The following is a 23,202-nucleotide window of genomic DNA, read 5'->3' as shown; positions in this document are numbered from 1 at the left end:
TTCCAAACTCTACAGAAGTGTAAACCAGGCTTAGGGCAATTTCTTACTAGTTGGACGTCAGTAGGTGGTGTGGAAAGGTGAACCGTCCCTCGAAATGCTGTGTGATCATGGAGGCTGTTGTGGGCATTGGTGGTATAGTGGCAAGCATAGCTGCCTTCCAAGCAGTTGACCCGGGTTCGATTCCCGGCCAATGCAGAACCTTGAGAGAGATGTGTTTTATCTTGTGACTTTCAACCGCTTCCAGGCATTAAGAATGTCACCTGAGCTCCCGGACGAACGATCAGCATCGAGAAGAGCTCGGGGGAAACAACCTCACAACTGGGTAGCGTGGCCGAGCGGTCCAAGGCGCTGGATTTAGGCTCCAGTCTCTCCGGAGGCGTGGGTTCAAATCCCACCGCTGCCACTTTTGTAGGGTGCTAACGCCGTCACATTGCTTTGAAGTCAGTAAGTGGGTTTGAAAAAGTGAACTGTGGCTCGACATGTGCGATAGTATATGATTTTTTGGGGCATCGTATTTATAGTGGCAACTACAGTGGCAACTTTTTTCCTTGAAGTTGACGGGGTTCAATCCCCAGCCAATACAGACCGTGGAAAGGCATCTCGTCTCTTGTGACGGTCGATAGCATCACGATTAGGCCACGTGTTCCAAACTCCGCAGAAGTATAAACCAGGCTTAGGGCAATTTCTTACTAGTTGGACGTCAGTAGGTGGTGTGGAAAGGTGAACCGTCCCTCGAAATGCTGTGCGATCACGGAGGCTGTTGTGGGCATCGGTGGTTTAGCGGCAAGCATAGCTGCCTTCCAAGCAGATGACCAGGGTTCGATTCCTGGCCAATGCAGAACCTTGAGAGAGATTCAAATCATCTTTATTTCGCCATGTATACAGATACTAGGAATTTGATTTGGTATTCTCCATGCAGGCTATAGCATCACAAATAGAACAACAAGACAAAAAAGAAAAACAATACAAGGACAGATAGTACCAGTATGAGCAAAATAATAAATAAGAATGGAGGTAATGTTAAATAAAGCGCCGTAAAGTTCATTTCTAAGAGCTATTTAGGAGGGCTATTGTTAGATGTGTTTTATCTTGTGACGTTCAACCGCTTCCAGGCATTAAGAATGTCACGTGAGCTCCTCGACGATCGATCAGCTTTGGGAAGAGCCCTGGGGCTAAGACCTGACAAAGTGGTAGCGTGGCCGAGCGGTCCAAGGCGCTGGATTTAGGCTCCAGTCTCTCCGGAGGCGTGGGTTCAAATCCCACCGCTGCCACTTTTGAAGGGTGCTAACGCCGTCACATTGCTTTGAAGTCAGTAAGTGGGTTTGAAAAAGTGAACTGTGGCTCGACATGTGCGATAGTATATGATTTTTTGGGGCATCGTATTTATAGTGGCAACTACAGTGGCAACTTTTTTCCTTGAAGTTGACGGGGTTCAATCCCCAGCCAATACAGACCGTGGAGAGGCATCTCGTCTCTTGTGACGGTCGATAGCATCACGATTAGGCCACGTGTTCCAAACTCCGCAGAAGTATAAACCAGGCTTAGGGCAATTTCTTACTAGTTGGACGTCAGTAGGTGGTGTGGAAAGGTGAACCGTCCCTCGAAATGCTGTGCGATCACGGAGGCTGTTGTGGGCATCGGTGGTTTAGCGGCAAGCATAGCTGCCTTCCAAGCAGATGACCAGGGTTTGATTCCTGGCCAATGCAGAACCTTGAGAGAGATGTGTTTTATCTTGTGACTTTCAACCGCTTCTAGGCATTAAGAATGTCACGTGAGCTCCCGGACCATCGATCAGCTTCGAGAAGAGCTCGGGAGGCAAAGACCTGACAACTGGGTAGTGTGGCCGAGCGGTCCAAGGCGCTGGATTAAGGCTCCAGTCTCTCCGGAGGCGTGGGTTCAAATCCCACCACTGCCACTTTTGTAGGGTGCTAACGCCGTCCCATTGCTTTGAAGTCAGTAAGTGGGTTTGAAAAAGTGAACTGTGGCTCGACATGTGCGATTGTATATGATTTTTTGGGGCATCGTAGTTATAGTGGCAACTACAGTGGCAACTTTTTTCCTTGAAGTTGACGGGGTTCAATCCCCAGCCAATACAGACCGTGGAGAGGTATCTCGTCTCTTGTGACGGTCGAACACATCACAATTAGGCCACGTGTTCCAAACTCCGCAGAAGTGTAAACCAGGCTTAGGGCAATTTCTTACTAGTTGGACGTCAGTAGGTGGTGTGGAAAGGTGAACCGTCCCTCGAAATGCTGTGCGATCACGGAGGCTGTTGTGGGCATCGGTGGTTTAGCGGCAAGCATAGCTGCCTTCCAAGCAGATGACCAGGGTTCAATTCCTGGCCAATGCAGAACCTTGAGAGAGATTCAAATCATCTTTATTTCGCCATGTATACAGATACTAGGAATTTGATTTGGTATTCTCCATGCAGGCTATAGCATCACAAATAGAACAACAAGACAAAAAAGAAAAACAATACAAGGACAGATAGTACCAGTATGAGCAAAATAATAAATAAGAATGGAGGTAATGTTAAATAAAGCGCCGTAAAGTTCATTTCTAAGAGCTATTTAGGAGGGCTATTGTTAGATGTGTTTTATCTTGTGACGTTCAACCGCTTCCAGGCATTAAGAATGTCACGTGAGCTCCTCGACGATCGATCAGCTTTGGGAAGAGCCCTGGGGCTAAGACCTGACAAAGTGGTAGCGTGGCCGAGCGGTCCAAGGCGCTGGATTTAGGCTCCAGTCTCTCCGGAGGCGTGGGTTCAAATCCCACCGCTGCCACTTTTGAAGGGTGCTAACGCCGTCACATTGCTTTGAAGTCAGTAAGTGGGTTTGAAAAAGTGAACTGTGGCTCGACATGTGCGATTGTATATGATTTTTTGGGGCATCGTAGTTATAGTGGCAACTACAGTGGCAACTTTTTTCCTTGAAGTTGACAGGGTTCAATCCCCAGCCAATACAGACCGTGGAGAGGTATCTCGTCTCTTGTGACGGTCGAACACATCACAATTAGGCCACGTGTTCCAAACTCTACAGAAGTGTAAACCAGGCTTAGGGCAATTTCTTACTAGTTGGACGTCAGTAGGTGGTGTGGAAAGGTGAACCGTCCCTCGAAATGCTGTGTGATCATGGAGGCTGTTGTGGGCATTGGTGGTATAGTGGCAAGCATAGCTGCCTTCCAAGCAGTTGACCCGGGTTCGATTCCCGGCCAATGCAGAACCTTGAGAGAGATGTGTTTTATCTTGTGACTTTCAACCGCTTCCAGGCATTAAGAATGTCACCTGAGCTCCCGGACGAACGATCAGCATCGAGAAGAGCTCGGGGGAAACAACCTCACAACTGGGTAGCGTGGCCGAGCGGTCCAAGGCGCTGGATTTAGGCTCCAGTCTCTCCGGAGGCGTGGGTTCAAATCCCACCGCTGCCACTTTTGTAGGGTGCTAACGCCGTCACATTGCTTTGAAGTCAGTAAGTGGGTTTGAAAAAGTGAACTGTGGCTCGACATGTGCGATAGTATATGATTTTTTGGGGCATCGTATTTATAGTGGCAACTACAGTGGCAACTTTTTTCCTTGAAGTTGACGGGGTTCAATCCCCAGCCAATACAGACCGTGGAAAGGCATCTCGTCTCTTGTGACGGTCGATAGCATCACGATTAGGCCACGTGTTCCAAACTCCGCAGAAGTATAAACCAGGCTTAGGGCAATTTCTTACTAGTTGGACGTCAGTAGGTGGTGTGGAAAGGTGAACCGTCCCTCGAAATGCTGTGCGATCACGGAGGCTGTTGTGGGCATCGGTGGTTTAGCGGCAAGCATAGCTGCCTTCCAAGCAGATGACCAGGGTTCGATTCCTGGCCAATGCAGAACCTTGAGAGAGATTCAAATCATCTTTATTTCGCCATGTATACAGATACTAGGAATTTGATTTGGTATTCTCCATGCAGGCTATAGCATCACAAATAGAACAACAAGACAAAAAAGAAAAACAATACAAGGACAGATAGTACCAGTATGAGCAAAATAATAAATAAGAATGGAGGTAATGTTAAATAAAGCGCCGTAAAGTTCATTTCTAAGAGCTATTTAGGAGGGCTATTGTTAGATGTGTTTTATCTTGTGACGTTCAACCGCTTCCAGGCATTAAGAATGTCACGTGAGCTCCTCGACGATCGATCAGCTTTGGGAAGAGCCCTGGGGCTAAGACCTGACAAAGTGGTAGCGTGGCCGAGCGGTCCAAGGCGCTGGATTTAGGCTCCAGTCTCTCCGGAGGCGTGGGTTCAAATCCCACCGCTGCCACTTTTGAAGGGTGCTAACGCCGTCACATTGCTTTGAAGTCAGTAAGTGGGTTTGAAAAAGTGAACTGTGGCTCGACATGTGCGATAGTATATGATTTTTTGGGGCATCGTATTTATAGTGGCAACTACAGTGGCAACTTTTTTCCTTGAAGTTGACGGGGTTCAATCCCCAGCCAATACAGACCGTGGAGAGGCATCTCGTCTCTTGTGACGGTCGATAGCATCACGATTAGGCCACGTGTTCCAAACTCCGCAGAAGTATAAACCAGGCTTAGGGCAATTTCTTACTAGTTGGACGTCAGTAGGTGGTGTGGAAAGGTGAACCGTCCCTCGAAATGCTGTGCGATCACGGAGGCTGTTGTGGGCATCGGTGGTTTAGCGGCAAGCATAGCTGCCTTCCAAGCAGATGACCAGGGTTTGATTCCTGGCCAATGCAGAACCTTGAGAGAGATGTGTTTTATCTTGTGACTTTCAACCGCTTCTAGGCATTAAGAATGTCACGTGAGCTCCCGGACCATCGATCAGCTTCGAGAAGAGCTCGGGAGGCAAAGACCTGACAACTGGGTAGTGTGGCCGAGCGGTCCAAGGCGCTGGATTAAGGCTCCAGTCTCTCCGGAGGCGTGGGTTCAAATCCCACCACTGCCACTTTTGTAGGGTGCTAACGCCGTCCCATTGCTTTGAAGTCAGTAAGTGGGTTTGAAAAAGTGAACTGTGGCTCGACATGTGCGATTGTATATGATTTTTTGGGGCATCGTAGTTATAGTGGCAACTACAGTGGCAACTTTTTTCCTTGAAGTTGACGGGGTTCAATCCCCAGCCAATACAGACCGTGGAGAGGTATCTCGTCTCTTGTGACGGTCGAACACATCACAATTAGGCCACGTGTTCCAAACTCCGCAGAAGTGTAAACCAGGCTTAGGGCAATTTCTTACTAGTTGGACGTCAGTAGGTGGTGTGGAAAGGTGAACCGTCCCTCGAAATGCTGTGCGATCACGGAGGCTGTTGTGGGCATCGGTGGTTTAGCGGCAAGCATAGCTGCCTTCCAAGCAGATGACCAGGGTTCAATTCCTGGCCAATGCAGAACCTTGAGAGAGATTCAAATCATCTTTATTTCGCCATGTATACAGATACTAGGAATTTGATTTGGTATTCTCCATGCAGGCTATAGCATCACAAATAGAACAACAAGACAAAAAAGAAAAACAATACAAGGACAGATAGTACCAGTATGAGCAAAATAATAAATAAGAATGGAGGTAATGTTAAATAAAGCGCCGTAAAGTTCATTTCTAAGAGCTATTTAGGAGGGCTATTGTTAGATGTGTTTTATCTTGTGACGTTCAACCGCTTCCAGGCATTAAGAATGTCACGTGAGCTCCTCGACGATCGATCAGCTTTGGGAAGAGCCCTGGGGCTAAGACCTGACAAAGTGGTAGCGTGGCCGAGCGGTCCAAGGCGCTGGATTTAGGCTCCAGTCTCTCCGGAGGCGTGGGTTCAAATCCCACCGCTGCCACTTTTGAAGGGTGCTAACGCCGTCACATTGCTTTGAAGTCAGTAAGTGGGTTTGAAAAAGTGAACTGTGGCTCGACATGTGCGATTGTATATGATTTTTTGGGGCATCGTAGTTATAGTGGCAACTACAGTGGCAACTTTTTTCCTTGAAGTTGACAGGGTTCAATCCCCAGCCAATACAGACCGTGGAGAGGTATCTCGTCTCTTGTGACGGTCGAACACATCACAATTAGGCCACGTGTTCCAAACTCTACAGAAGTGTAAACCAGGCTTAGGGCAATTTCTTACTAGTTGGACGTCAGTAGGTGGTGTGGAAAGGTGAACCGTCCCTCGAAATGCTGTGTGATCATGGAGGCTGTTGTGGGCATTGGTGGTATAGTGGCAAGCATAGCTGCCTTCCAAGCAGTTGACCCGGGTTCGATTCCCGGCCAATGCAGAACCTTGAGAGAGATGTGTTTTATCTTGTGACTTTCAACCGCTTCCAGGCATTAAGAATGTCACCTGAGCTCCCGGACGAACGATCAGCATCGAGAAGAGCTCGGGGGAAACAACCTCACAACTGGGTAGCGTGGCCGAGCGGTCCAAGGCGCTGGATTTAGGCTCCAGTCTCTCCGGAGGCGTGGGTTCAAATCCCACCGCTGCCACTTTTGTAGGGTGCTAACGCCGTCACATTGCTTTGAAGTCAGTAAGTGGGTTTGAAAAAGTGAACTGTGGCTCGACATGTGCGATAGTATATGATTTTTTGGGGCATCGTATTTATAGTGGCAACTACAGTGGCAACTTTTTTCCTTGAAGTTGACGGGGTTCAATCCCCAGCCAATACAGACCGTGGAAAGGCATCTCGTCTCTTGTGACGGTCGATAGCATCACGATTAGGCCACGTGTTCCAAACTCCGCAGAAGTATAAACCAGGCTTAGGGCAATTTCTTACTAGTTGGACGTCAGTAGGTGGTGTGGAAAGGTGAACCGTCCCTCGAAATGCTGTGCGATCACGGAGGCTGTTGTGGGCATCGGTGGTTTAGCGGCAAGCATAGCTGCCTTCCAAGCAGATGACCAGGGTTCGATTCCTGGCCAATGCAGAACCTTGAGAGAGATTCAAATCATCTTTATTTCGCCATGTATACAGATACTAGGAATTTGATTTGGTATTCTCCATGCAGGCTATAGCATCACAAATAGAACAACAAGACAAAAAAGAAAAACAATACAAGGACAGATAGTACCAGTATGAGCAAAATAATAAATAAGAATGGAGGTAATGTTAAATAAAGCGCCGTAAAGTTCATTTCTAAGAGCTATTTAGGAGGGCTATTGTTAGATGTGTTTTATCTTGTGACGTTCAACCGCTTCCAGGCATTAAGAATGTCACGTGAGCTCCTCGACGATCGATCAGCTTTGGGAAGAGCCCTGGGGCTAAGACCTGACAAAGTGGTAGCGTGGCCGAGCGGTCCAAGGCGCTGGATTTAGGCTCCAGTCTCTCCGGAGGCGTGGGTTCAAATCCCACCGCTGCCACTTTTGAAGGGTGCTAACGCCGTCACATTGCTTTGAAGTCAGTAAGTGGGTTTGAAAAAGTGAACTGTGGCTCGACATGTGCGATTGTATATGATTTTTTGGGGCATCGTAGTTATAGTGGCAACTACAGTGGCAACTTTTTTCCTTGAAGTTGACAGGGTTCAATCCCCAGCCAATACAGACCGTGGAGAGGCATCTCGTCTCTTGTGACGGTCGAACACATCACAATTAGGCCACGTGTTCCAAACTCCACAGAAGTGTAAACCAGGCTTAGGGCAATTTCTTACTAGTTGGACGTCAGTAGGTGGTGTGGAAAGGTGAACCGTCCCTCGAAATGCTGTGTGATCATGGAGGCTGTTGTGGGCATTGGTGGTATAGTGGCAAGCATAGCTGCCTTCCAAGCAGTTGACCCGGGTTCGATTCCCGGCCAATGCAGAACCTTGAGAGAGATGTGTTTTATCTTGTGACTTTCAACCGCTTCCAGGCATTAAGAATGTCACCTGAGCTCCCGGACGAACGATCAGCATCGAGAAGAGCTCGGGGGAAACAACCTCACAACTGGGTAGCGTGGCCGAGCGGTCCAAGGCGCTGGATTTAGGCTCCAGTCTCTCCGGAGGCGTGGGTTCAAATCCCACCGCTGCCACTTTTGTAGGGTGCTAACGCCGTCACATTGCTTTGAAGTCAGTAAGTGGGTTTGAAAAAGTGAACTGTGGCTCGACATGTGCGATAGTATATGATTTTTTGGGGCATCGTATTTATAGTGGCAACTACAGTGGCAACTTTTTTCCTTGAAGTTGACGGGGTTCAATCCCCAGCCAATACAGACCGTGGAAAGGCATCTCGTCTCTTGTGACGGTCGATAGCATCACGATTAGGCCACGTGTTCCAAACTCCGCAGAAGTATAAACCAGGCTTAGGGCAATTTCTTACTAGTTGGACGTCAGTAGGTGGTGTGGAAAGGTGAACCGTCCCTCGAAATGCTGTGCGATCACGGAGGCTGTTGTGGGCATCGGTGGTTTAGCGGCAAGCATAGCTGCCTTCCAAGCAGATGACCAGGGTTCGATTCCTGGCCAATGCAGAACCTTGAGAGAGATTCAAATCATCTTTATTTCGCCATGTATACAGATACTAGGAATTTGATTTGGTATTCTCCATGCAGGCTATAGCATCACAAATAGAACAACAAGACAAAAAAGAAAAACAATACAAGGACAGATAGTACCAGTATGAGCAAAATAATAAATAAGAATGGAGGTAATGTTAAATAAAGCGCCGTAAAGTTCATTTCTAAGAGCTATTTAGGAGGGCTATTGTTAGATGTGTTTTATCTTGTGACGTTCAACCGCTTCCAGGCATTAAGAATGTCACGTGAGCTCCTCGACGATCGATCAGCTTTGGGAAGAGCCCTGGGGCTAAGCCCTGACAAAGTGGTAGCGTGGCCGAGCGGTCCAAGGCGCTGGATTTAGGCTCCAGTCTCTCCGGAGGCGTGGGTTCAAATCCCACCGCTGCCACTTTTGAAGGGTGCTAACGCCGTCACATTGCTTTGAAGTCAGTAAGTGGGTTTGAAAAAGTGAACTGTGGCTCGACATGTGCGATTGTATATGATTTTTTGGGGCATCGTAGTTATAGTGGCAACTACAGTGGCAACTTTTTTCCTTGAAGTTGACAGGGTTCAATCCCCAGCCAATACAGACCGTGGAGAGGTATCTCGTCTCTTGTGACGGTCGAACACATCACAATTAGGCCACGTGTTCCAAACTCTACAGAAGTGTAAACCAGGCTTAGGGCAATTTCTTACTAGTTGGACGTCAGTAGGTGGTGTGGAAAGGTGAACCGTCCCTCGAAATGCTGTGTGATCATGGAGGCTGTTGTGGGCATTGGTGGTATAGTGGCAAGCATAGCTGCCTTCCAAGCAGTTGACCCGGGTTCGATTCCCGGCCAATGCAGAACCTTGAGAGAGATGTGTTTTATCTTGTGACTTTCAACCGCTTCCAGGCATTAAGAATGTCACCTGAGCTCCCGGACGAACGATCAGCATCGAGAAGAGCTCGGGGGAAACAACCTCACAACTGGGTAGCGTGGCCGAGCGGTCCAAGGCGCTGGATTTAGGCTCCAGTCTCTCCGGAGGCGTGGGTTCAAATCCCACCGCTGCCACTTTTGAAGGGTGCTAACGCCGTCACATTGCTTTGAAGTCAGTAAGTGGGTTTGAAAAAGTGAACTGTGGCTCGACATGTGCGATAGTATATGATTTTTTGGGGCATCGTATTTATAGTGGCAACTACAGTGGCAACTTTTTTCCTTGAAGTTGACGGGGTTCAATCCCCAGCCAATACAGACCGTGGAAAGGCATCTCGTCTCTTGTGACGGTCGATAGCATCACGATTAGGCCACGTGTTCCAAACTCCGCAGAAGTATAAACCAGGCTTAGGGCAATTTCTTACTAGTTGGACGTCAGTAGGTGGTGTGGAAAGGTGAACCGTCCCTCGAAATGCTGTGCGATCACGGAGGCTGTTGTGGGCATCGGTGGTTTAGCGGCAAGCATAGCTGCCTTCCAAGCAGATGACCAGGGTTCGATTCCTGGCCAATGCAGAACCTTGAGAGAGATTCAAATCATCTTTATTTCGCCATGTATACAGATACTAGGAATTTGATTTGGTATTCTCCATGCAGGCTATAGCATCACAAATAGAACAACAAGACAAAAAAGAAAAACAATACAAGGACAGATAGTACCAGTATGAGCAAAATAATAAATAAGAATGGAGGTAATGTTAAATAAAGCGCCGTAAAGTTCATTTCTAAGAGCTATTTAGGAGGGCTATTGTTAGATGTGTTTTATCTTGTGACGTTCAACCGCTTCCAGGCATTAAGAATGTCACGTGAGCTCCTCGACGATCGATCAGCTTTGGGAAGAGCCCGGGGGCTAAGACCTGACAAAGTGGTAGCGTGGCCGAGCGGTCCAAGGCGCTGGATTTAGGCTCCAGTCTCTCCGGAGGCGTGGGTTCAAATCCCACCGCTGCCACTTTTGAAGGGTGCTAACGCCGTCACATTGCTTTGAAGTCAGTAAGTGGGTTTGAAAAAGTGAACTGTGGCTCGACATGTGCGATTGTATATGATTTTTTGGGGCATCGTAGTTATAGTGGCAACTACAGTGGCAACTTTTTTCCTTGAAGTTGACAGGGTTCAATCCCCAGCCAATACAGACCGTGGAGAGGTATCTCGTCTCTTGTGACGGTCGAACACATCACAATTAGGCCACGTGTTCCAAACTCTACAGAAGTGTAAACCAGGCTTAGGGCAATTTCTTACTAGTTGGACGTCAGTAGGTGGTGTGGAAAGGTGAACCGTCCCTCGAAATGCTGTGTGATCATGGAGGCTGTTGTGGGCATTGGTGGTATAGTGGCAAGCATAGCTGCCTTCCAAGCAGTTGACCCGGGTTCGATTCCCGGCCAATGCAGAACCTTGAGAGAGATGTGTTTTATCTTGTGACTTTCAACCGCTTCCAGGCATTAAGAATGTCACCTGAGCTCCCGGACGAACGATCAGCATCGAGAAGAGCTCGGGGGAAACAACCTCACAACTGGGTAGCGTGGCCGAGCGGTCCAAGGCGCTGGATTTAGGCTCCAGTCTCTCCGGAGGCGTGGGTTCAAATCCCACCGCTGCCACTTTTGTAGGGTGCTAACGCCGTCACATTGCTTTGAAGTCAGTAAGTGGGTTTGAAAAAGTGAACTGTGGCTCGACATGTGCGATAGTATATGATTTTTTGGGGCATCGTATTTATAGTGGCAACTACAGTGGCAACTTTTTTCCTTGAAGTTGACGGGGTTCAATCCCCAGCCAATACAGACCGTGGAGAGGCATCTCGTCTCTTGTGACGGTCGATAGCATCACGATTAGGCCACGTGTTCCAAACTCCGCAGAAGTATAAACCAGGCTTAGGGCAATTTCTTACTAGTTGGACGTCAGTAGGTGGTGTGGAAAGGTGAACCGTCCCTCGAAATGCTGTGCGATCACGGAGGCTGTTGTGGGCATCGGTGGTTTAGCGGCAAGCATAGCTGCCTTCCAAGCAGATGACCAGGGTTTGATTCCTGGCCAATGCAGAACCTTGAGAGAGATGTGTTTTATCTTGTGACTTTCAACCGCTTCTAGGCATTAAGAATGTCACGTGAGCTCCCGGACCATCGATCAGCTTCGAGAAGAGCTCGGGAGGCAAAGACCTGACAACTGGGTAGTGTGGCCGAGCGGTCCAAGGCGCTGGATTAAGGCTCCAGTCTCTCCGGAGGCGTGGGTTCAAATCCCACCACTGCCACTTTTGTAGGGTGCTAACGCCGTCCCATTGCTTTGAAGTCAGTAAGTGGGTTTGAAAAAGTGAACTGTGGCTCGACATGTGCGATTGTATATGATTTTTTGGGGCATCGTAGTTATAGTGGCAACTACAGTGGCAACTTTTTTCCTTGAAGTTGACGGGGTTCAATCCCCAGCCAATACAGACCGTGGAGAGGTATCTCGTCTCTTGTGACGGTCGAACACATCACAATTAGGCCACGTGTTCCAAACTCCGCAGAAGTGTAAACCAGGCTTAGGGCAATTTCTTACTAGTTGGACGTCAGTAGGTGGTGTGGAAAGGTGAACCGTCCCTCGAAATGCTGTGCGATCACGGAGGCTGTTGTGGGCATCGGTGGTTTAGCGGCAAGCATAGCTGCCTTCCAAGCAGATGACCAGGGTTCAATTCCTGGCCAATGCAGAACCTTGAGAGAGATTCAAATCATCTTTATTTCGCCATGTATACAGATACTAGGAATTTGATTTGGTATTCTCCATGCAGGCTATAGCATCACAAATAGAACAACAAGACAAAAAAGAAAAACAATACAAGGACAGATAGTACCAGTATGAGCAAAATAATAAATAAGAATGGAGGTAATGTTAAATAAAGCGCCGTAAAGTTCATTTCTAAGAGCTATTTAGGAGGGCTATTGTTAGATGTGTTTTATCTTGTGACGTTCAACCGCTTCCAGGCATTAAGAATGTCACGTGAGCTCCTCGACGATCGATCAGCTTTGGGAAGAGCCCTGGGGCTAAGACCTGACAAAGTGGTAGCGTGGCCGAGCGGTCCAAGGCGCTGGATTTAGGCTCCAGTCTCTCCGGAGGCGTGGGTTCAAATCCCACCGCTGCCACTTTTGAAGGGTGCTAACGCCGTCACATTGCTTTGAAGTCAGTAAGTGGGTTTGAAAAAGTGAACTGTGGCTCGACATGTGCGATTGTATATGATTTTTTGGGGCATCGTAGTTATAGTGGCAACTACAGTGGCAACTTTTTTCCTTGAAGTTGACAGGGTTCAATCCCCAGCCAATACAGACCGTGGAGAGGTATCTCGTCTCTTGTGACGGTCGAACACATCACAATTAGGCCACGTGTTCCAAACTCTACAGAAGTGTAAACCAGGCTTAGGGCAATTTCTTACTAGTTGGACGTCAGTAGGTGGTGTGGAAAGGTGAACCGTCCCTCGAAATGCTGTGTGATCATGGAGGCTGTTGTGGGCATTGGTGGTATAGTGGCAAGCATAGCTGCCTTCCAAGCAGTTGACCCGGGTTCGATTCCCGGCCAATGCAGAACCTTGAGAGAGATGTGTTTTATCTTGTGACTTTCAACCGCTTCCAGGCATTAAGAATGTCACCTGAGCTCCCGGACGAACGATCAGCATCGAGAAGAGCTCGGGGGAAACAACCTCACAACTGGGTAGCGTGGCCGAGCGGTCCAAGGCGCTGGATTTAGGCTCCAGTCTCTCCGGAGGCGTGGGTTCAAATCCCACCGCTGCCACTTTTGTAGGGTGCTAACGCCGTCACATTGCTTTGAAGTCAGTAAGTGGGTTTGAAAAAGTGAACTGTGGCTCGACATGTGCGATAGTATATGATTTTTTGGGGCATCGTATTTATAGTGGCAACTACAGTGGCAACTTTTTTCCTTGAAGTTGACGGGGTTCAATCCCCAGCCAATACAGACCGTGGAAAGGCATCTCGTCTCTTGTGACGGTCGATAGCATCACGATTAGGCCACGTGTTCCAAACTCCGCAGAAGTATAAACCAGGCTTAGGGCAATTTCTTACTAGTTGGACGTCAGTAGGTGGTGTGGAAAGGTGAACCGTCCCTCGAAATGCTGTGCGATCACGGAGGCTGTTGTGGGCATCGGTGGTTTAGCGGCAAGCATAGCTGCCTTCCAAGCAGATGACCAGGGTTCGATTCCTGGCCAATGCAGAACCTTGAGAGAGATTCAAATCATCTTTATTTCGCCATGTATACAGATACTAGGAATTTGATTTGGTATTCTCCATGCAGGCTATAGCATCACAAATAGAACAACAAGACAAAAAAGAAAAACAATACAAGGACAGATAGTACCAGTATGAGCAAAATAATAAATAAGAATGGAGGTAATGTTAAATAAAGCGCCGTAAAGTTCATTTCTAAGAGCTATTTAGGAGGGCTATTGTTAGATGTGTTTTATCTTGTGACGTTCAACCGCTTCCAGGCATTAAGAATGTCACGTGAGCTCCTCGACGATCGATCAGCTTTGGGAAGAGCCCTGGGGCTAAGACCTGACAAAGTGGTAGCGTGGCCGAGCGGTCCAAGGCGCTGGATTTAGGCTCCAGTCTCTCCGGAGGCGTGGGTTCAAATCCCACCGCTGCCACTTTTGAAGGGTGCTAACGCCGTCACATTGCTTTGAAGTCAGTAAGTGGGTTTGAAAAAGTGAACTGTGGCTCGACATGTGCGATTGTATATGATTTTTTGGGGCATCGTAGTTATAGTGGCAACTACAGTGGCAACTTTTTTCCTTGAAGTTGACAGGGTTCAATCCCCAGCCAATACAGACCGTGGAGAGGTATCTCGTCTCTTGTGACGGTCGAACACATCACAATTAGGCCACGTGTTCCAAACTCTACAGAAGTGTAAACCAGGCTTAGGGCAATTTCTTACTAGTTGGACGTCAGTAGGTGGTGTGGAAAGGTGAACCGTCCCTCGAAATGCTGTGTGATCATGGAGGCTGTTGTGGGCATTGGTGGTATAGTGGCAAGCATAGCTGCCTTCCAAGCAGTTGACCCGGGTTCGATTCCCGGCCAATGCAGAACCTTGAGAGAGATGTGTTTTATCTTGTGACTTTCAACCGCTTCCAGGCATTAAGAATGTCACCTGAGCTCCCGGACGAACGATCAGCATCGAGAAGAGCTCGGGGGAAACAACCTCACAACTGGGTAGCGTGGCCGAGCGGTCCAAGGCGCTGGATTTAGGCTCCAGTCTCTCCGGAGGCGTGGGTTCAAATCCCACCGCTGCCACTTTTGTAGGGTGCTAACGCCGTCACATTGCTTTGAAGTCAGTAAGTGGGTTTGAAAAAGTGAACTGTGGCTCGACATGTGCGATAGTATATGATTTTTTGGGGCATCGTATTTATAGTGGCAACTACAGTGGCAACTTTTTTCCTTGAAGTTGACGGGGTTCAATCCCCAGCCAATACAGACCGTGGAAAGGCATCTCGTCTCTTGTGACGGTCGATAGCATCACGATTAGGCCACGTGTTCCAAACTCCGCAGAAGTATAAACCAGGCTTAGGGCAATTTCTTACTAGTTGGACGTCAGTAGGTGGTGTGGAAAGGTGAACCGTCCCTCGAAATGCTGTGCGATCACGGAGGCTGTTGTGGGCATCGGTGGTTTAGCGGCAAGCATAGCTGCCTTCCAAGCAGATGACCAGGGTTCGATTCCTGGCCAATGCAGAACCTTGAGAGAGATTCAAATCATCTTTATTTCGCCATGTATACAGATACTAGGAATTTGATTTGGTATTCTCCATGCAGGCTATAGCATCACAAATAGAACAACAAGACAAAAAAGAAAAACAATACAAGGACAGATAGTACCAGTATGAGCAAAATAATAAATAAGAATGGAGGTAATGTTAAATAAAGCGCCGTAAAGTTCATTTCTAAGAGCTATTTAGGAGGGCTATTGTTAGATGTGTTTTATCTTGTGACGTTCAACCGCTTCCAGGCATTAAGAATGTCACGTGAGCTCCTCGACGATCGATCAGCTTTGGGAAGAGCCCTGGGGCTAAGACCTGACAAAGTGGTAGCGTGGCCGAGCGGTCCAAGGCGCTGGATTTAGGCTCCAGTCTCTCCGGAGGCGTGGGTTCAAATCCCACCGCTGCCACTTTTGAAGGGTGCTAACGCCGTCACATTGCTTTGAAGTCAGTAAGTGGGTTTGAAAAAGTGAACTGTGGCTCGACATGTGCGATTGTATATGATTTTTTGGGGCATCGTAGTTATAGTGGCAACTACAGTGGCAACTTTTTTCCTTGAAGTTGACAGGGTTCAATCCCCAGCCAATACAGACCGTGGAGAGGTATCTCGTCTCTTGTGACGGTCGAACACATCACAATTAGGCCACGTGTTCCAAACTCTACAGAAGTGTAAACCAGGCTTAGGGCAATTTCTTACTAGTTGGACGTCAGTAGGTGGTGTGGAAAGGTGAACCGTCCCTCGAAATGCTGTGTGATCATGGAGGCTGTTGTGGGCATTGGTGGTATAGTGGCAAGCATAGCTGCCTTCCAAGCAGTTGACCCGGGTTCGATTCCCGGCCAATGCAGAACCTTGAGAGAGATGTGTTTTATCTTGTGACTTTCAACCGCTTCCAGGCATTAAGAATGTCACCTGAGCTCCCGGACGAACGATCAGCATCGAGAAGAGCTCGGGGGAAGCAACCTCACAACTGGGTAGCGTGGCCGAGCGGTCCAAGGCGCTGGATTTAGGCTCCAGTCTCTCCGGAGGCGTGGGTTCAAATCCCACCGCTGCCACTTTTGTAGGGTGCTAACGCCGTCACATTGCTTTGAAGTCAGTAAGTGGGTTTGAAAAAGTGAACTGTGGCTCGACATGTGCGATAGTATATGATTTTTTGGGGCATCGTATTTATAGTGGCAACTACAGTGGCAACTTTTTTCCTTGAAGTTGACGGGGTTCAATCCCCAGCCAATACAGACCGTGGAAAGGCATCTCGTCTCTTGTGACGGTCGATAGCATCACGATTAGGCCACGTGTTCCAAACTCCGCAGAAGTATAAACCAGGCTTAGGGCAATTTCTTACTAGTTGGACGTCAGTAGGTGGTGTGGAAAGGTGAACCGTCCCTCGAAATGCTGTGCGATCACGGAGGCTGTTGTGGGCATCGGTGGTTTAGCGGCAAGCATAGCTGCCTTCCAAGCAGATGACCAGGGTTTGATTCCTGGCCAATGCAGAACCTTGAGAGAGATTCAAATCATCTTTATTTCGCCATGTATACAGATACTAGGAATTTGATTTGGTATTCTCCATGCAGGCTATAGCATCACAAATAGAACAACAAGACAAAAAAGAAAAACAATACAAGGACAGATAGTACCAGTATGAGCAAAATAATAAATAAGAATGGAGGTAATGTTAAATAAAGCGCCGTAAAGTTCATTTCTAAGAGCTATTTAGGAGGGCTATTGTTAGATGTGTTTTATCTTGTGACGTTCAACCGCTTCCAGGCATTAAGAATGTCACGTGAGCTCCTCGACGATCGATCAGCTTTGGGAAGAGCCCTGGGGCTAAGACCTGACAAAGTGGTAGCGTGGCCGAGCGGTCCAAGGCGCTGGATTTAGGCTCCAGTCTCTCCGGAGGCGTGGGTTCAAATCCCACCGCTGCCACTTTTGAAGGGTGCTAACGCCGTCACATTGCTTTGAAGTCAGTAAGTGGGTTTGAAAAAGTGAACTGTGGCTCGACATGTGCGATTGTATATGATTTTTTGGGGCATCGTAGTTATAGTGGCAACTACAGTGGCAACTTTTTTCCTTGAAGTTGACAGGGTTCAATCCCCAGCCAATACAGACCGTGGAGAGGTATCTCGTCTCTTGTGACGGTCGAACACATCACAATTAGGCCACGTGTTCCAAACTCTACAGAAGTGTAAACCAGGCTTAGGGCAATTTCTTACTAGTTGGACGTCAGTAGGTGGTGTGGAAAGGTGAACCGTCCCTCGAAATGCTGTGTGATCATGGAGGCTGTTGTGGGCATTGGTGGTATAGTGGCAAGCATAGCTGCCTTCCAAGCAGTTGACCCGGGTTCGATTCCCGGCCAATGCAGAACCTTGAGAGAGATGTGTTTTATCTTGTGACTTTCAACCGCTTCCAGGCATTAAGAATGTCACCTGAGCTCCCGGACGAACGATCAGCATCGAGAAGAGCTCGGGGGAAACAACCTCACAACTGGGTAGCGTGGCCGAGCGGTCCAAGGCGCTGGATTTAGGCTCCAGTCTCTCCGGAGGCGTGGGTTCAAATCCCACCGCTGCCACTTTTGTAGGGTGCTAACGCCGTCACATTGCTTTGAAGTCAGTAAGTGGGTTTGAAAAAGTGAACTGTGGCTCGACATGTGCGATAGTATATGATTTTTTGGGGCATCGTATTTATAGTGGCAACTACAGTGGCAACTTTTTTCCTTGAAGTTGACGGGGTTCAATCCCCAGCCAATACAGACCGTGGAAAGGCATCTCGTCTCTTGTGACGGTCGATAGCATCACGATTAGGCCACGTGTTCCAAACTCCGCAGAAGTATAAACCAGGCTTAGGGCAATTTCTTACTAGTTGGACGTCAGTAGGTGGTGTGGAAAGGTGAACCGTCCCTCGAAATGCTGTGCGATCACGGAGGCTGTTGTGGGCATCGGTGGTTTAGCGGCAAGCATAGCTGCCTTCCAAGCAGATGACCAGGGTTCGATTCCTGGCCAATGCAGAACCTTGAGAGAGATTCAAATCATCTTTATTTCGCCATGTATACAGATACTAGGAATTTGATTTGGTATTCTCCATGCAGGCTATAGCATCACAAATAGAACAACAAGACAAAAAAGAAAAACAATACAAGGACAGATAGTACCAGTATGAGCAAAATAATAAATAAGAATGGAGGTAATGTTAAATAAAGCGCCGTAAAGTTCATTTCTAAGAGCTATTTAGGAGGGCTATTGTTAGATGTGTTTTATCTTGTGACGTTCAACCGCTTCCAGGCATTAAGAATGTCACGTGAGCTCCTCGACGATCGATCAGCTTTGGGAAGAGCCCTGGGGCTAAGACCTGACAAAGTGGTAGCGTGGCCGAGCGGTCCAAGGCGCTGGATTTAGGCTCCAGTCTCTCCGGAGGCGTGGGTTCAAATCCCACCGCTGCCACTTTTGAAGGGTGCTAACGCCGTCACATTGCTTTGAAGTCAGTAAGTGGGTTTGAAAAAGTGAACTGTGGCTCGACATGTGCGATTGTATATGATTTTTTGGGGCATCGTAGTTATAGTGGCAACTACAGTGGCAACTTTTTTCCTTGAAGTTGACAGGGTTCAATCCCCAGCCAATACAGACCGTGGAGAGGTATCTCGTCTCTTGTGACGGTCGAACACATCACAATTAGGCCACGTGTTCCAAACTCTACAGAAGTGTAAACCAGGCTTAGGGCAATTTCTTACTAGTTGGACGTCAGTAGGTGGTGTGGAAAGGTGAACCGTCCCTCGAAATGCTGTGTGATCATGGAGGCTGTTGTGGGCATTGGTGGTATAGTGGCAAGCATAGCTGCCTTCCAAGCAGTTGACCCGGGTTCGATTCCCGGCCAATGCAGAACCTTGAGAGAGATGTGTTTTATCTTGTGACTTTCAACCGCTTCCAGGCATTAAGAATGTCACCTGAGCTCCCGGACGAACGATCAGCATCGAGAAGAGCTCGGGGGAAACAACCTCACAACTGGGTAGCGTGGCCGAGCGGTCCAAGGCGCTGGATTTAGGCTCCAGTCTCTCCGGAGGCGTGGGTTCAAATCCCACCGCTGCCACTTTTGAAGGGTGCTAACGCCGTCACATTGCTTTGAAGTCAGTAAGTGGGTTTGAAAAAGTGAACTGTGGCTCGACATGTGCGATAGTATATGATTTTTTGGGGCATCGTATTTATAGTGGCAACTACAGTGGCAACTTTTTTCCTTGAAGTTGACGGGGTTCAATCCCCAGCCAATACAGACCGTGGAAAGGCATCTCGTCTCTTGTGACGGTCGATAGCATCACGATTAGGCCACGTGTTCCAAACTCCGCAGAAGTATAAACCAGGCTTAGGGCAATTTCTTACTAGTTGGACGTCAGTAGGTGGTGTGGAAAGGTGAACCGTCCCTCGAAATGCTGTGCGATCACGGAGGCTGTTGTGGGCATCGGTGGTTTAGCGGCAAGCATAGCTGCCTTCCAAGCAGATGACCAGGGTTCGATTCCTGGCCAATGCAGAACCTTGAGAGAGATTCAAATCATCTTTATTTCGCCATGTATACAGATACTAGGAATTTGATTTGGTATTCTCCATGCAGGCTATAGCATCACAAATAGAACAACAAGACAAAAAAGAAAAACAATACAAGGACAGATAGTACCAGTATGAGCAAAATAATAAATAAGAATGGAGGTAATGTTAAATAAAGCGCCGTAAAGTTCATTTCTAAGAGCTATTTAGGAGGGCTATTGTTAGATGTGTTTTATCTTGTGACGTTCAACCGCTTCAAGGCATTAAGAATGTCACGTGAGCTCCTCGACGATCGATCAGCTTTGGGAAGAGCCCTGGGGCTAAGACCTGACAAAGAGGTAGCGTGGCCGAGCGGTCCAAGGCGCTGGATTTAGGCTCCAGTCTCTCCGGAGGCGTGGGTTCAAATCCCACCGCTGCCACTTTTGAAGGGTGCTAACGCCGTCACATTGCTTTGAAGTCAGTAAGTGGGTTTGAAAAAGTGAACTGTGGCTCGACATGTGCGATAGTATATGATTTTTTGGGGCATCGTATTTATAGTGGCAACTACAGTGGCAACTTTTTTCCTTGAAGTTGACGGGGTTCAATCCCCAGCCAATACAGACCGTGGAGAGGCATCTCGTCTCTTGTGACGGTCGATAGCATCACGATTAGGCCACGTGTTCCAAACTCCGCAGAAGTATAAACCAGGCTTAGGGCAATTTCTTACTAGTTGGACGTCAGTAGGTGGTGTGGAAAGGTGAACCGTCCCTCGAAATGCTGTGCGATCATGGAGGCGGTTGTGGGCATTGGTGGTATAGTGGCAAGCATAGCTGCCTTCCAAGCAGTTGACCCGGGTTCGATTCCCGGCCAATGCAGAACCTTGAGAGAGATGTGTTTTATCTTGTGACTTTCAACCGCTTCCAGGCATTAAGAATGTCACGTGAGCTCCTCGACGATTGATCAGCTTTGGGAAGAGCCCGGGGGCTAAGACCTGACAACGTGGTAGCGTGGCCGAGCGGTCCAAGGCGCTGGATTTAGGCTCCAGTCTCTCCGGAGGCGTGGGTTCAAATCCCACCGCTGCCACTTTTGTAGGGTGCTAACGCCGTCACATTGCTTTGAAGTCAGTAAGTGGTTTTGAAAAAGTGAACTGTGGCTCGACTTGTGTGATTGTATATGATATTTTGGGGCATCGTAGGTTTAGTGGCAACTACAGAGGCAACTTTTTTCCTTGAAGTTGACGGGGTTCAATCCCCAGCCAATACAGACCGTGGAGAGGTATCTCGTCTCTTGTGACGGTCGAACACATCACAATTAGGCCACGTGTTCCAAACTCCGCAGAAGTGTAAACCAGGCTTAGGGCGATTTCTTACTAGTTGGACGTCAGTAGGTGGTGTGGAAAGGTGAACCGTCCCTCGAAATGCTGTGCGATCACGGAGGCTGTTGTGGGCATCGGTGGTTTAGCGGCAAGCATAGCTGCCTTCCAAGCAGATGACCAGGGTTCGATTCCTGGCCAATGCAGAACCTTGAGAGAGAATCAAATAATCTTTATTTCGCCATGTATACAGATACTAGGAATTTGATTTGGTATTCTCCATGCAGGCTATAGCATCACAAATAGAACAACAAGACAAAAAAGAAAAACAATACAAGGACAGATAGTACCAGTATGAGCAAAATAATAAATAAGAATGGAGGTAATGTTAAATAAAGCGCCGTAAAGTTCATTTCTAAGAGCTATTTAGGAGGGCTATTGTTAGATGTGTTTTATCTTGTGACGTTCAACCGCTTCCAGGCATTAAGAATGTCACGTGAGCTCCTCGACGATCGATCAGCTTTGGGAAGAGCCCGGGGGCTAAGACCTGACAAAGTGGTAGCGTGGCCGAGCGGTCCAAGGCGCTGGATTTAGGCTCCAGTCTCTCCGGAGGCGTGGGTTCAAATCCCACCGCTGCCACTTTTGAAGGGTGCTAACGCCGTCACATTGCTTTGAAGTCAGTAAGTGGGTTTGAAAAAGTGAACTGTGGCTCGACATGTGCGATTGTATATGATTTTTTGGGGCATCGTAGTTATAGTGGCAACTACAGTGGCAACTTTTTTCCTTGAAGTTGACAGGGTTCAATCCCCAGCCAATACAGACCGTGGAGAGGTATCTCGTCTCTTGTGACGGTCGAACACATCACAATTAGGCCACGTGTTCCAAACTCTACAGAAGTGTAAACCAGGCTTAGGGCAATTTCTTACTAGTTGGACGTCAGTAGGTGGTGTGGAAAGGTGAACCGTCCCTCGAAATGCTGTGTGATCATGGAGGCTGTTGTGGGCATTGGTGGTATAGTGGCAAGCATAGCTGCCTTCCAAGCAGTTGACCCGGGTTCGATTCCCGGCCAATGCAGAACCTTGAGAGAGATGTGTTTTATCTTGTGACTTTCAACCGCTTCCAGGCATTAAGAATGTCACCTGAGCTCCCGGACGAACGATCAGCATCGAGAAGAGCTCGGGGGAAACAACCTCACAACTGGGTAGCGTGGCCGAGCGGTCCAAGGCGCTGGATTTAGGCTCCAGTCTCTCCGGAGGCGTGGGTTCAAATCCCACCGCTGCCACTTTTGTAGGGTGCTAACGCCGTCACATTGCTTTGAAGTCAGTAAGTGGGTTTGAAAAAGTGAACTGTGGCTCGACATGTGCGATAGTATATGATTTTTTGGGGCATCGTATTTATAGTGGCAACTACAGTGGCAACTTTTTTCCTTGAAGTTGACGGGGTTCAATCCCCAGCCAATACAGACCGTGGAAAGGCATCTCGTCTCTTGTGACGGTCGATAGCATCACGATTAGGCCACGTGTTCCAAACTCCGCAGAAGTATAAACCAGGCTTAGGGCAATTTCTTACTAGTTGGACGTCAGTAGGTGGTGTGGAAAGGTGAACCGTCCCTCGAAATGCTGTGCGATCACGGAGGCTGTTGTGGGCATCGGTGGTTTAGCGGCAAGCATAGCTGCCTTCCAAGCAGATGACCAGGGTTCGATTCCTGGCCAATGCAGAACCTTGAGAGAGATTCAAATCATCTTTATTTCGCCATGTATACAGATACTAGGAATTTGATTTGGTATTCTCCATGCAGGCTATAGCATCACAAATAGAACAACAAGACAAAAAAGAAAAACAATACAAGGACAGATAGTACCAGTATGAGCAAAATAATAAATAAGAATGGAGGTAATGTTAAATAAAGCGCCGTAAAGTTCATTTCTAAGAGCTATTTAGGAGGGCTATTGTTAGATGTGTTTTATCTTGTGACGTTCAACCGCTTCCAGGCATTAAGAATGTCACGTGAGCTCCTCGACGATCGATCAGCTTTGGGAAGAGCCCTGGGGCTAAGACCTGACAAAGTGGTAGCGTGGCCGAGCGGTCCAAGGCGCTGGATTTAGGCTCCAGTCTCTCCGGAGGCGTGGGTTCAAATCCCACCGCTGCCACTTTTGAAGGGTGCTAACGCCGTCACATTGCTTTGAAGTCAGTAAGTGGGTTTGAAAAAGTGAACTGTGGCTCGACATGTGCGATTGTATATGATTTTTTGGGGCATCGTAGTTATAGTGGCAACTACAGT

General features: G+C 48.1%; 44 non-coding genes across 44 annotated transcripts; all 44 read left to right on the top strand.

Annotated features, from left to right (window-relative positions):
- The first annotated feature begins 123 nt into the window (after positions 1-123).
- On the top strand, positions 124-195 carry trnag-ucc (transfer RNA glycine (anticodon UCC)). Its single transcript has one exon. It is a non-coding gene; the product is annotated as a tRNA-Gly (tRNA).
- A 126-nt stretch (positions 196-321) lies between these two features.
- Positions 322-403, top strand: trnal-uag (transfer RNA leucine (anticodon UAG)). The gene has a single exon. It is a non-coding gene; the product is annotated as a tRNA-Leu (tRNA).
- A 786-nt stretch (positions 404-1,189) lies between these two features.
- Positions 1,190-1,271, top strand: trnal-uag (transfer RNA leucine (anticodon UAG)). Its single transcript has one exon. It is a non-coding gene; the product is annotated as a tRNA-Leu (tRNA).
- Positions 1,272-1,833: 562 nt separating this feature from the next.
- trnal-aag (transfer RNA leucine (anticodon AAG)) lies at positions 1,834-1,915 on the top strand. The gene has a single exon. It is a non-coding gene; the product is annotated as a tRNA-Leu (tRNA).
- Positions 1,916-2,701: 786 nt separating this feature from the next.
- Positions 2,702-2,783, top strand: trnal-uag (transfer RNA leucine (anticodon UAG)). Its single transcript has one exon. It is a non-coding gene; the product is annotated as a tRNA-Leu (tRNA).
- Positions 2,784-3,146: 363 nt separating this feature from the next.
- On the top strand, positions 3,147-3,218 carry trnag-ucc (transfer RNA glycine (anticodon UCC)). Its single transcript has one exon. It is a non-coding gene; the product is annotated as a tRNA-Gly (tRNA).
- A 126-nt stretch (positions 3,219-3,344) lies between these two features.
- trnal-uag (transfer RNA leucine (anticodon UAG)) lies at positions 3,345-3,426 on the top strand. The gene has a single exon. It is a non-coding gene; the product is annotated as a tRNA-Leu (tRNA).
- Positions 3,427-4,212: 786 nt separating this feature from the next.
- trnal-uag (transfer RNA leucine (anticodon UAG)) lies at positions 4,213-4,294 on the top strand. Its single transcript has one exon. It is a non-coding gene; the product is annotated as a tRNA-Leu (tRNA).
- A 562-nt stretch (positions 4,295-4,856) lies between these two features.
- trnal-aag (transfer RNA leucine (anticodon AAG)) lies at positions 4,857-4,938 on the top strand. Its single transcript has one exon. It is a non-coding gene; the product is annotated as a tRNA-Leu (tRNA).
- A 786-nt stretch (positions 4,939-5,724) lies between these two features.
- Positions 5,725-5,806, top strand: trnal-uag (transfer RNA leucine (anticodon UAG)). Its single transcript has one exon. It is a non-coding gene; the product is annotated as a tRNA-Leu (tRNA).
- Positions 5,807-6,169: 363 nt separating this feature from the next.
- Positions 6,170-6,241, top strand: trnag-ucc (transfer RNA glycine (anticodon UCC)). Its single transcript has one exon. It is a non-coding gene; the product is annotated as a tRNA-Gly (tRNA).
- A 126-nt stretch (positions 6,242-6,367) lies between these two features.
- On the top strand, positions 6,368-6,449 carry trnal-uag (transfer RNA leucine (anticodon UAG)). The gene has a single exon. It is a non-coding gene; the product is annotated as a tRNA-Leu (tRNA).
- A 786-nt stretch (positions 6,450-7,235) lies between these two features.
- On the top strand, positions 7,236-7,317 carry trnal-uag (transfer RNA leucine (anticodon UAG)). Its single transcript has one exon. It is a non-coding gene; the product is annotated as a tRNA-Leu (tRNA).
- Positions 7,318-7,680: 363 nt separating this feature from the next.
- Positions 7,681-7,752, top strand: trnag-ucc (transfer RNA glycine (anticodon UCC)). The gene has a single exon. It is a non-coding gene; the product is annotated as a tRNA-Gly (tRNA).
- A 126-nt stretch (positions 7,753-7,878) lies between these two features.
- trnal-uag (transfer RNA leucine (anticodon UAG)) lies at positions 7,879-7,960 on the top strand. The gene has a single exon. It is a non-coding gene; the product is annotated as a tRNA-Leu (tRNA).
- Positions 7,961-8,746: 786 nt separating this feature from the next.
- trnal-uag (transfer RNA leucine (anticodon UAG)) lies at positions 8,747-8,828 on the top strand. The gene has a single exon. It is a non-coding gene; the product is annotated as a tRNA-Leu (tRNA).
- A 363-nt stretch (positions 8,829-9,191) lies between these two features.
- On the top strand, positions 9,192-9,263 carry trnag-ucc (transfer RNA glycine (anticodon UCC)). Its single transcript has one exon. It is a non-coding gene; the product is annotated as a tRNA-Gly (tRNA).
- A 126-nt stretch (positions 9,264-9,389) lies between these two features.
- On the top strand, positions 9,390-9,471 carry trnal-uag (transfer RNA leucine (anticodon UAG)). The gene has a single exon. It is a non-coding gene; the product is annotated as a tRNA-Leu (tRNA).
- Positions 9,472-10,257: 786 nt separating this feature from the next.
- On the top strand, positions 10,258-10,339 carry trnal-uag (transfer RNA leucine (anticodon UAG)). The gene has a single exon. It is a non-coding gene; the product is annotated as a tRNA-Leu (tRNA).
- Positions 10,340-10,702: 363 nt separating this feature from the next.
- trnag-ucc (transfer RNA glycine (anticodon UCC)) lies at positions 10,703-10,774 on the top strand. The gene has a single exon. It is a non-coding gene; the product is annotated as a tRNA-Gly (tRNA).
- A 126-nt stretch (positions 10,775-10,900) lies between these two features.
- On the top strand, positions 10,901-10,982 carry trnal-uag (transfer RNA leucine (anticodon UAG)). The gene has a single exon. It is a non-coding gene; the product is annotated as a tRNA-Leu (tRNA).
- A 562-nt stretch (positions 10,983-11,544) lies between these two features.
- On the top strand, positions 11,545-11,626 carry trnal-aag (transfer RNA leucine (anticodon AAG)). Its single transcript has one exon. It is a non-coding gene; the product is annotated as a tRNA-Leu (tRNA).
- Positions 11,627-12,412: 786 nt separating this feature from the next.
- Positions 12,413-12,494, top strand: trnal-uag (transfer RNA leucine (anticodon UAG)). The gene has a single exon. It is a non-coding gene; the product is annotated as a tRNA-Leu (tRNA).
- A 363-nt stretch (positions 12,495-12,857) lies between these two features.
- trnag-ucc (transfer RNA glycine (anticodon UCC)) lies at positions 12,858-12,929 on the top strand. Its single transcript has one exon. It is a non-coding gene; the product is annotated as a tRNA-Gly (tRNA).
- A 126-nt stretch (positions 12,930-13,055) lies between these two features.
- trnal-uag (transfer RNA leucine (anticodon UAG)) lies at positions 13,056-13,137 on the top strand. Its single transcript has one exon. It is a non-coding gene; the product is annotated as a tRNA-Leu (tRNA).
- Positions 13,138-13,923: 786 nt separating this feature from the next.
- On the top strand, positions 13,924-14,005 carry trnal-uag (transfer RNA leucine (anticodon UAG)). The gene has a single exon. It is a non-coding gene; the product is annotated as a tRNA-Leu (tRNA).
- A 363-nt stretch (positions 14,006-14,368) lies between these two features.
- trnag-ucc (transfer RNA glycine (anticodon UCC)) lies at positions 14,369-14,440 on the top strand. Its single transcript has one exon. It is a non-coding gene; the product is annotated as a tRNA-Gly (tRNA).
- Positions 14,441-14,566: 126 nt separating this feature from the next.
- On the top strand, positions 14,567-14,648 carry trnal-uag (transfer RNA leucine (anticodon UAG)). The gene has a single exon. It is a non-coding gene; the product is annotated as a tRNA-Leu (tRNA).
- Positions 14,649-15,434: 786 nt separating this feature from the next.
- Positions 15,435-15,516, top strand: trnal-uag (transfer RNA leucine (anticodon UAG)). The gene has a single exon. It is a non-coding gene; the product is annotated as a tRNA-Leu (tRNA).
- Positions 15,517-15,879: 363 nt separating this feature from the next.
- Positions 15,880-15,951, top strand: trnag-ucc (transfer RNA glycine (anticodon UCC)). Its single transcript has one exon. It is a non-coding gene; the product is annotated as a tRNA-Gly (tRNA).
- Positions 15,952-16,077: 126 nt separating this feature from the next.
- trnal-uag (transfer RNA leucine (anticodon UAG)) lies at positions 16,078-16,159 on the top strand. Its single transcript has one exon. It is a non-coding gene; the product is annotated as a tRNA-Leu (tRNA).
- Positions 16,160-16,945: 786 nt separating this feature from the next.
- trnal-uag (transfer RNA leucine (anticodon UAG)) lies at positions 16,946-17,027 on the top strand. Its single transcript has one exon. It is a non-coding gene; the product is annotated as a tRNA-Leu (tRNA).
- Positions 17,028-17,390: 363 nt separating this feature from the next.
- trnag-ucc (transfer RNA glycine (anticodon UCC)) lies at positions 17,391-17,462 on the top strand. Its single transcript has one exon. It is a non-coding gene; the product is annotated as a tRNA-Gly (tRNA).
- A 126-nt stretch (positions 17,463-17,588) lies between these two features.
- Positions 17,589-17,670, top strand: trnal-uag (transfer RNA leucine (anticodon UAG)). The gene has a single exon. It is a non-coding gene; the product is annotated as a tRNA-Leu (tRNA).
- Positions 17,671-18,456: 786 nt separating this feature from the next.
- Positions 18,457-18,538, top strand: trnal-uag (transfer RNA leucine (anticodon UAG)). The gene has a single exon. It is a non-coding gene; the product is annotated as a tRNA-Leu (tRNA).
- Positions 18,539-18,901: 363 nt separating this feature from the next.
- Positions 18,902-18,973, top strand: trnag-ucc (transfer RNA glycine (anticodon UCC)). Its single transcript has one exon. It is a non-coding gene; the product is annotated as a tRNA-Gly (tRNA).
- Positions 18,974-19,099: 126 nt separating this feature from the next.
- Positions 19,100-19,181, top strand: trnal-uag (transfer RNA leucine (anticodon UAG)). The gene has a single exon. It is a non-coding gene; the product is annotated as a tRNA-Leu (tRNA).
- A 786-nt stretch (positions 19,182-19,967) lies between these two features.
- trnal-uag (transfer RNA leucine (anticodon UAG)) lies at positions 19,968-20,049 on the top strand. Its single transcript has one exon. It is a non-coding gene; the product is annotated as a tRNA-Leu (tRNA).
- Positions 20,050-20,412: 363 nt separating this feature from the next.
- On the top strand, positions 20,413-20,484 carry trnag-ucc (transfer RNA glycine (anticodon UCC)). Its single transcript has one exon. It is a non-coding gene; the product is annotated as a tRNA-Gly (tRNA).
- A 126-nt stretch (positions 20,485-20,610) lies between these two features.
- trnal-uag (transfer RNA leucine (anticodon UAG)) lies at positions 20,611-20,692 on the top strand. The gene has a single exon. It is a non-coding gene; the product is annotated as a tRNA-Leu (tRNA).
- Positions 20,693-21,478: 786 nt separating this feature from the next.
- Positions 21,479-21,560, top strand: trnal-uag (transfer RNA leucine (anticodon UAG)). Its single transcript has one exon. It is a non-coding gene; the product is annotated as a tRNA-Leu (tRNA).
- A 363-nt stretch (positions 21,561-21,923) lies between these two features.
- trnag-ucc (transfer RNA glycine (anticodon UCC)) lies at positions 21,924-21,995 on the top strand. The gene has a single exon. It is a non-coding gene; the product is annotated as a tRNA-Gly (tRNA).
- A 126-nt stretch (positions 21,996-22,121) lies between these two features.
- trnal-uag (transfer RNA leucine (anticodon UAG)) lies at positions 22,122-22,203 on the top strand. The gene has a single exon. It is a non-coding gene; the product is annotated as a tRNA-Leu (tRNA).
- Positions 22,204-22,989: 786 nt separating this feature from the next.
- trnal-uag (transfer RNA leucine (anticodon UAG)) lies at positions 22,990-23,071 on the top strand. Its single transcript has one exon. It is a non-coding gene; the product is annotated as a tRNA-Leu (tRNA).
- Positions 23,072-23,202: the final 131 nt, after the last annotated feature.

This window comes from Osmerus mordax, chromosome 11 (genome assembly GCF_038355195.1).
Source record: "Osmerus mordax isolate fOsmMor3 chromosome 11, fOsmMor3.pri, whole genome shotgun sequence".
Classification (NCBI taxonomy): Eukaryota; Metazoa; Chordata; class Actinopteri; order Osmeriformes; family Osmeridae; genus Osmerus; species Osmerus mordax.
This window is presented reverse-complemented; position numbering and strand designations above follow the sequence as displayed.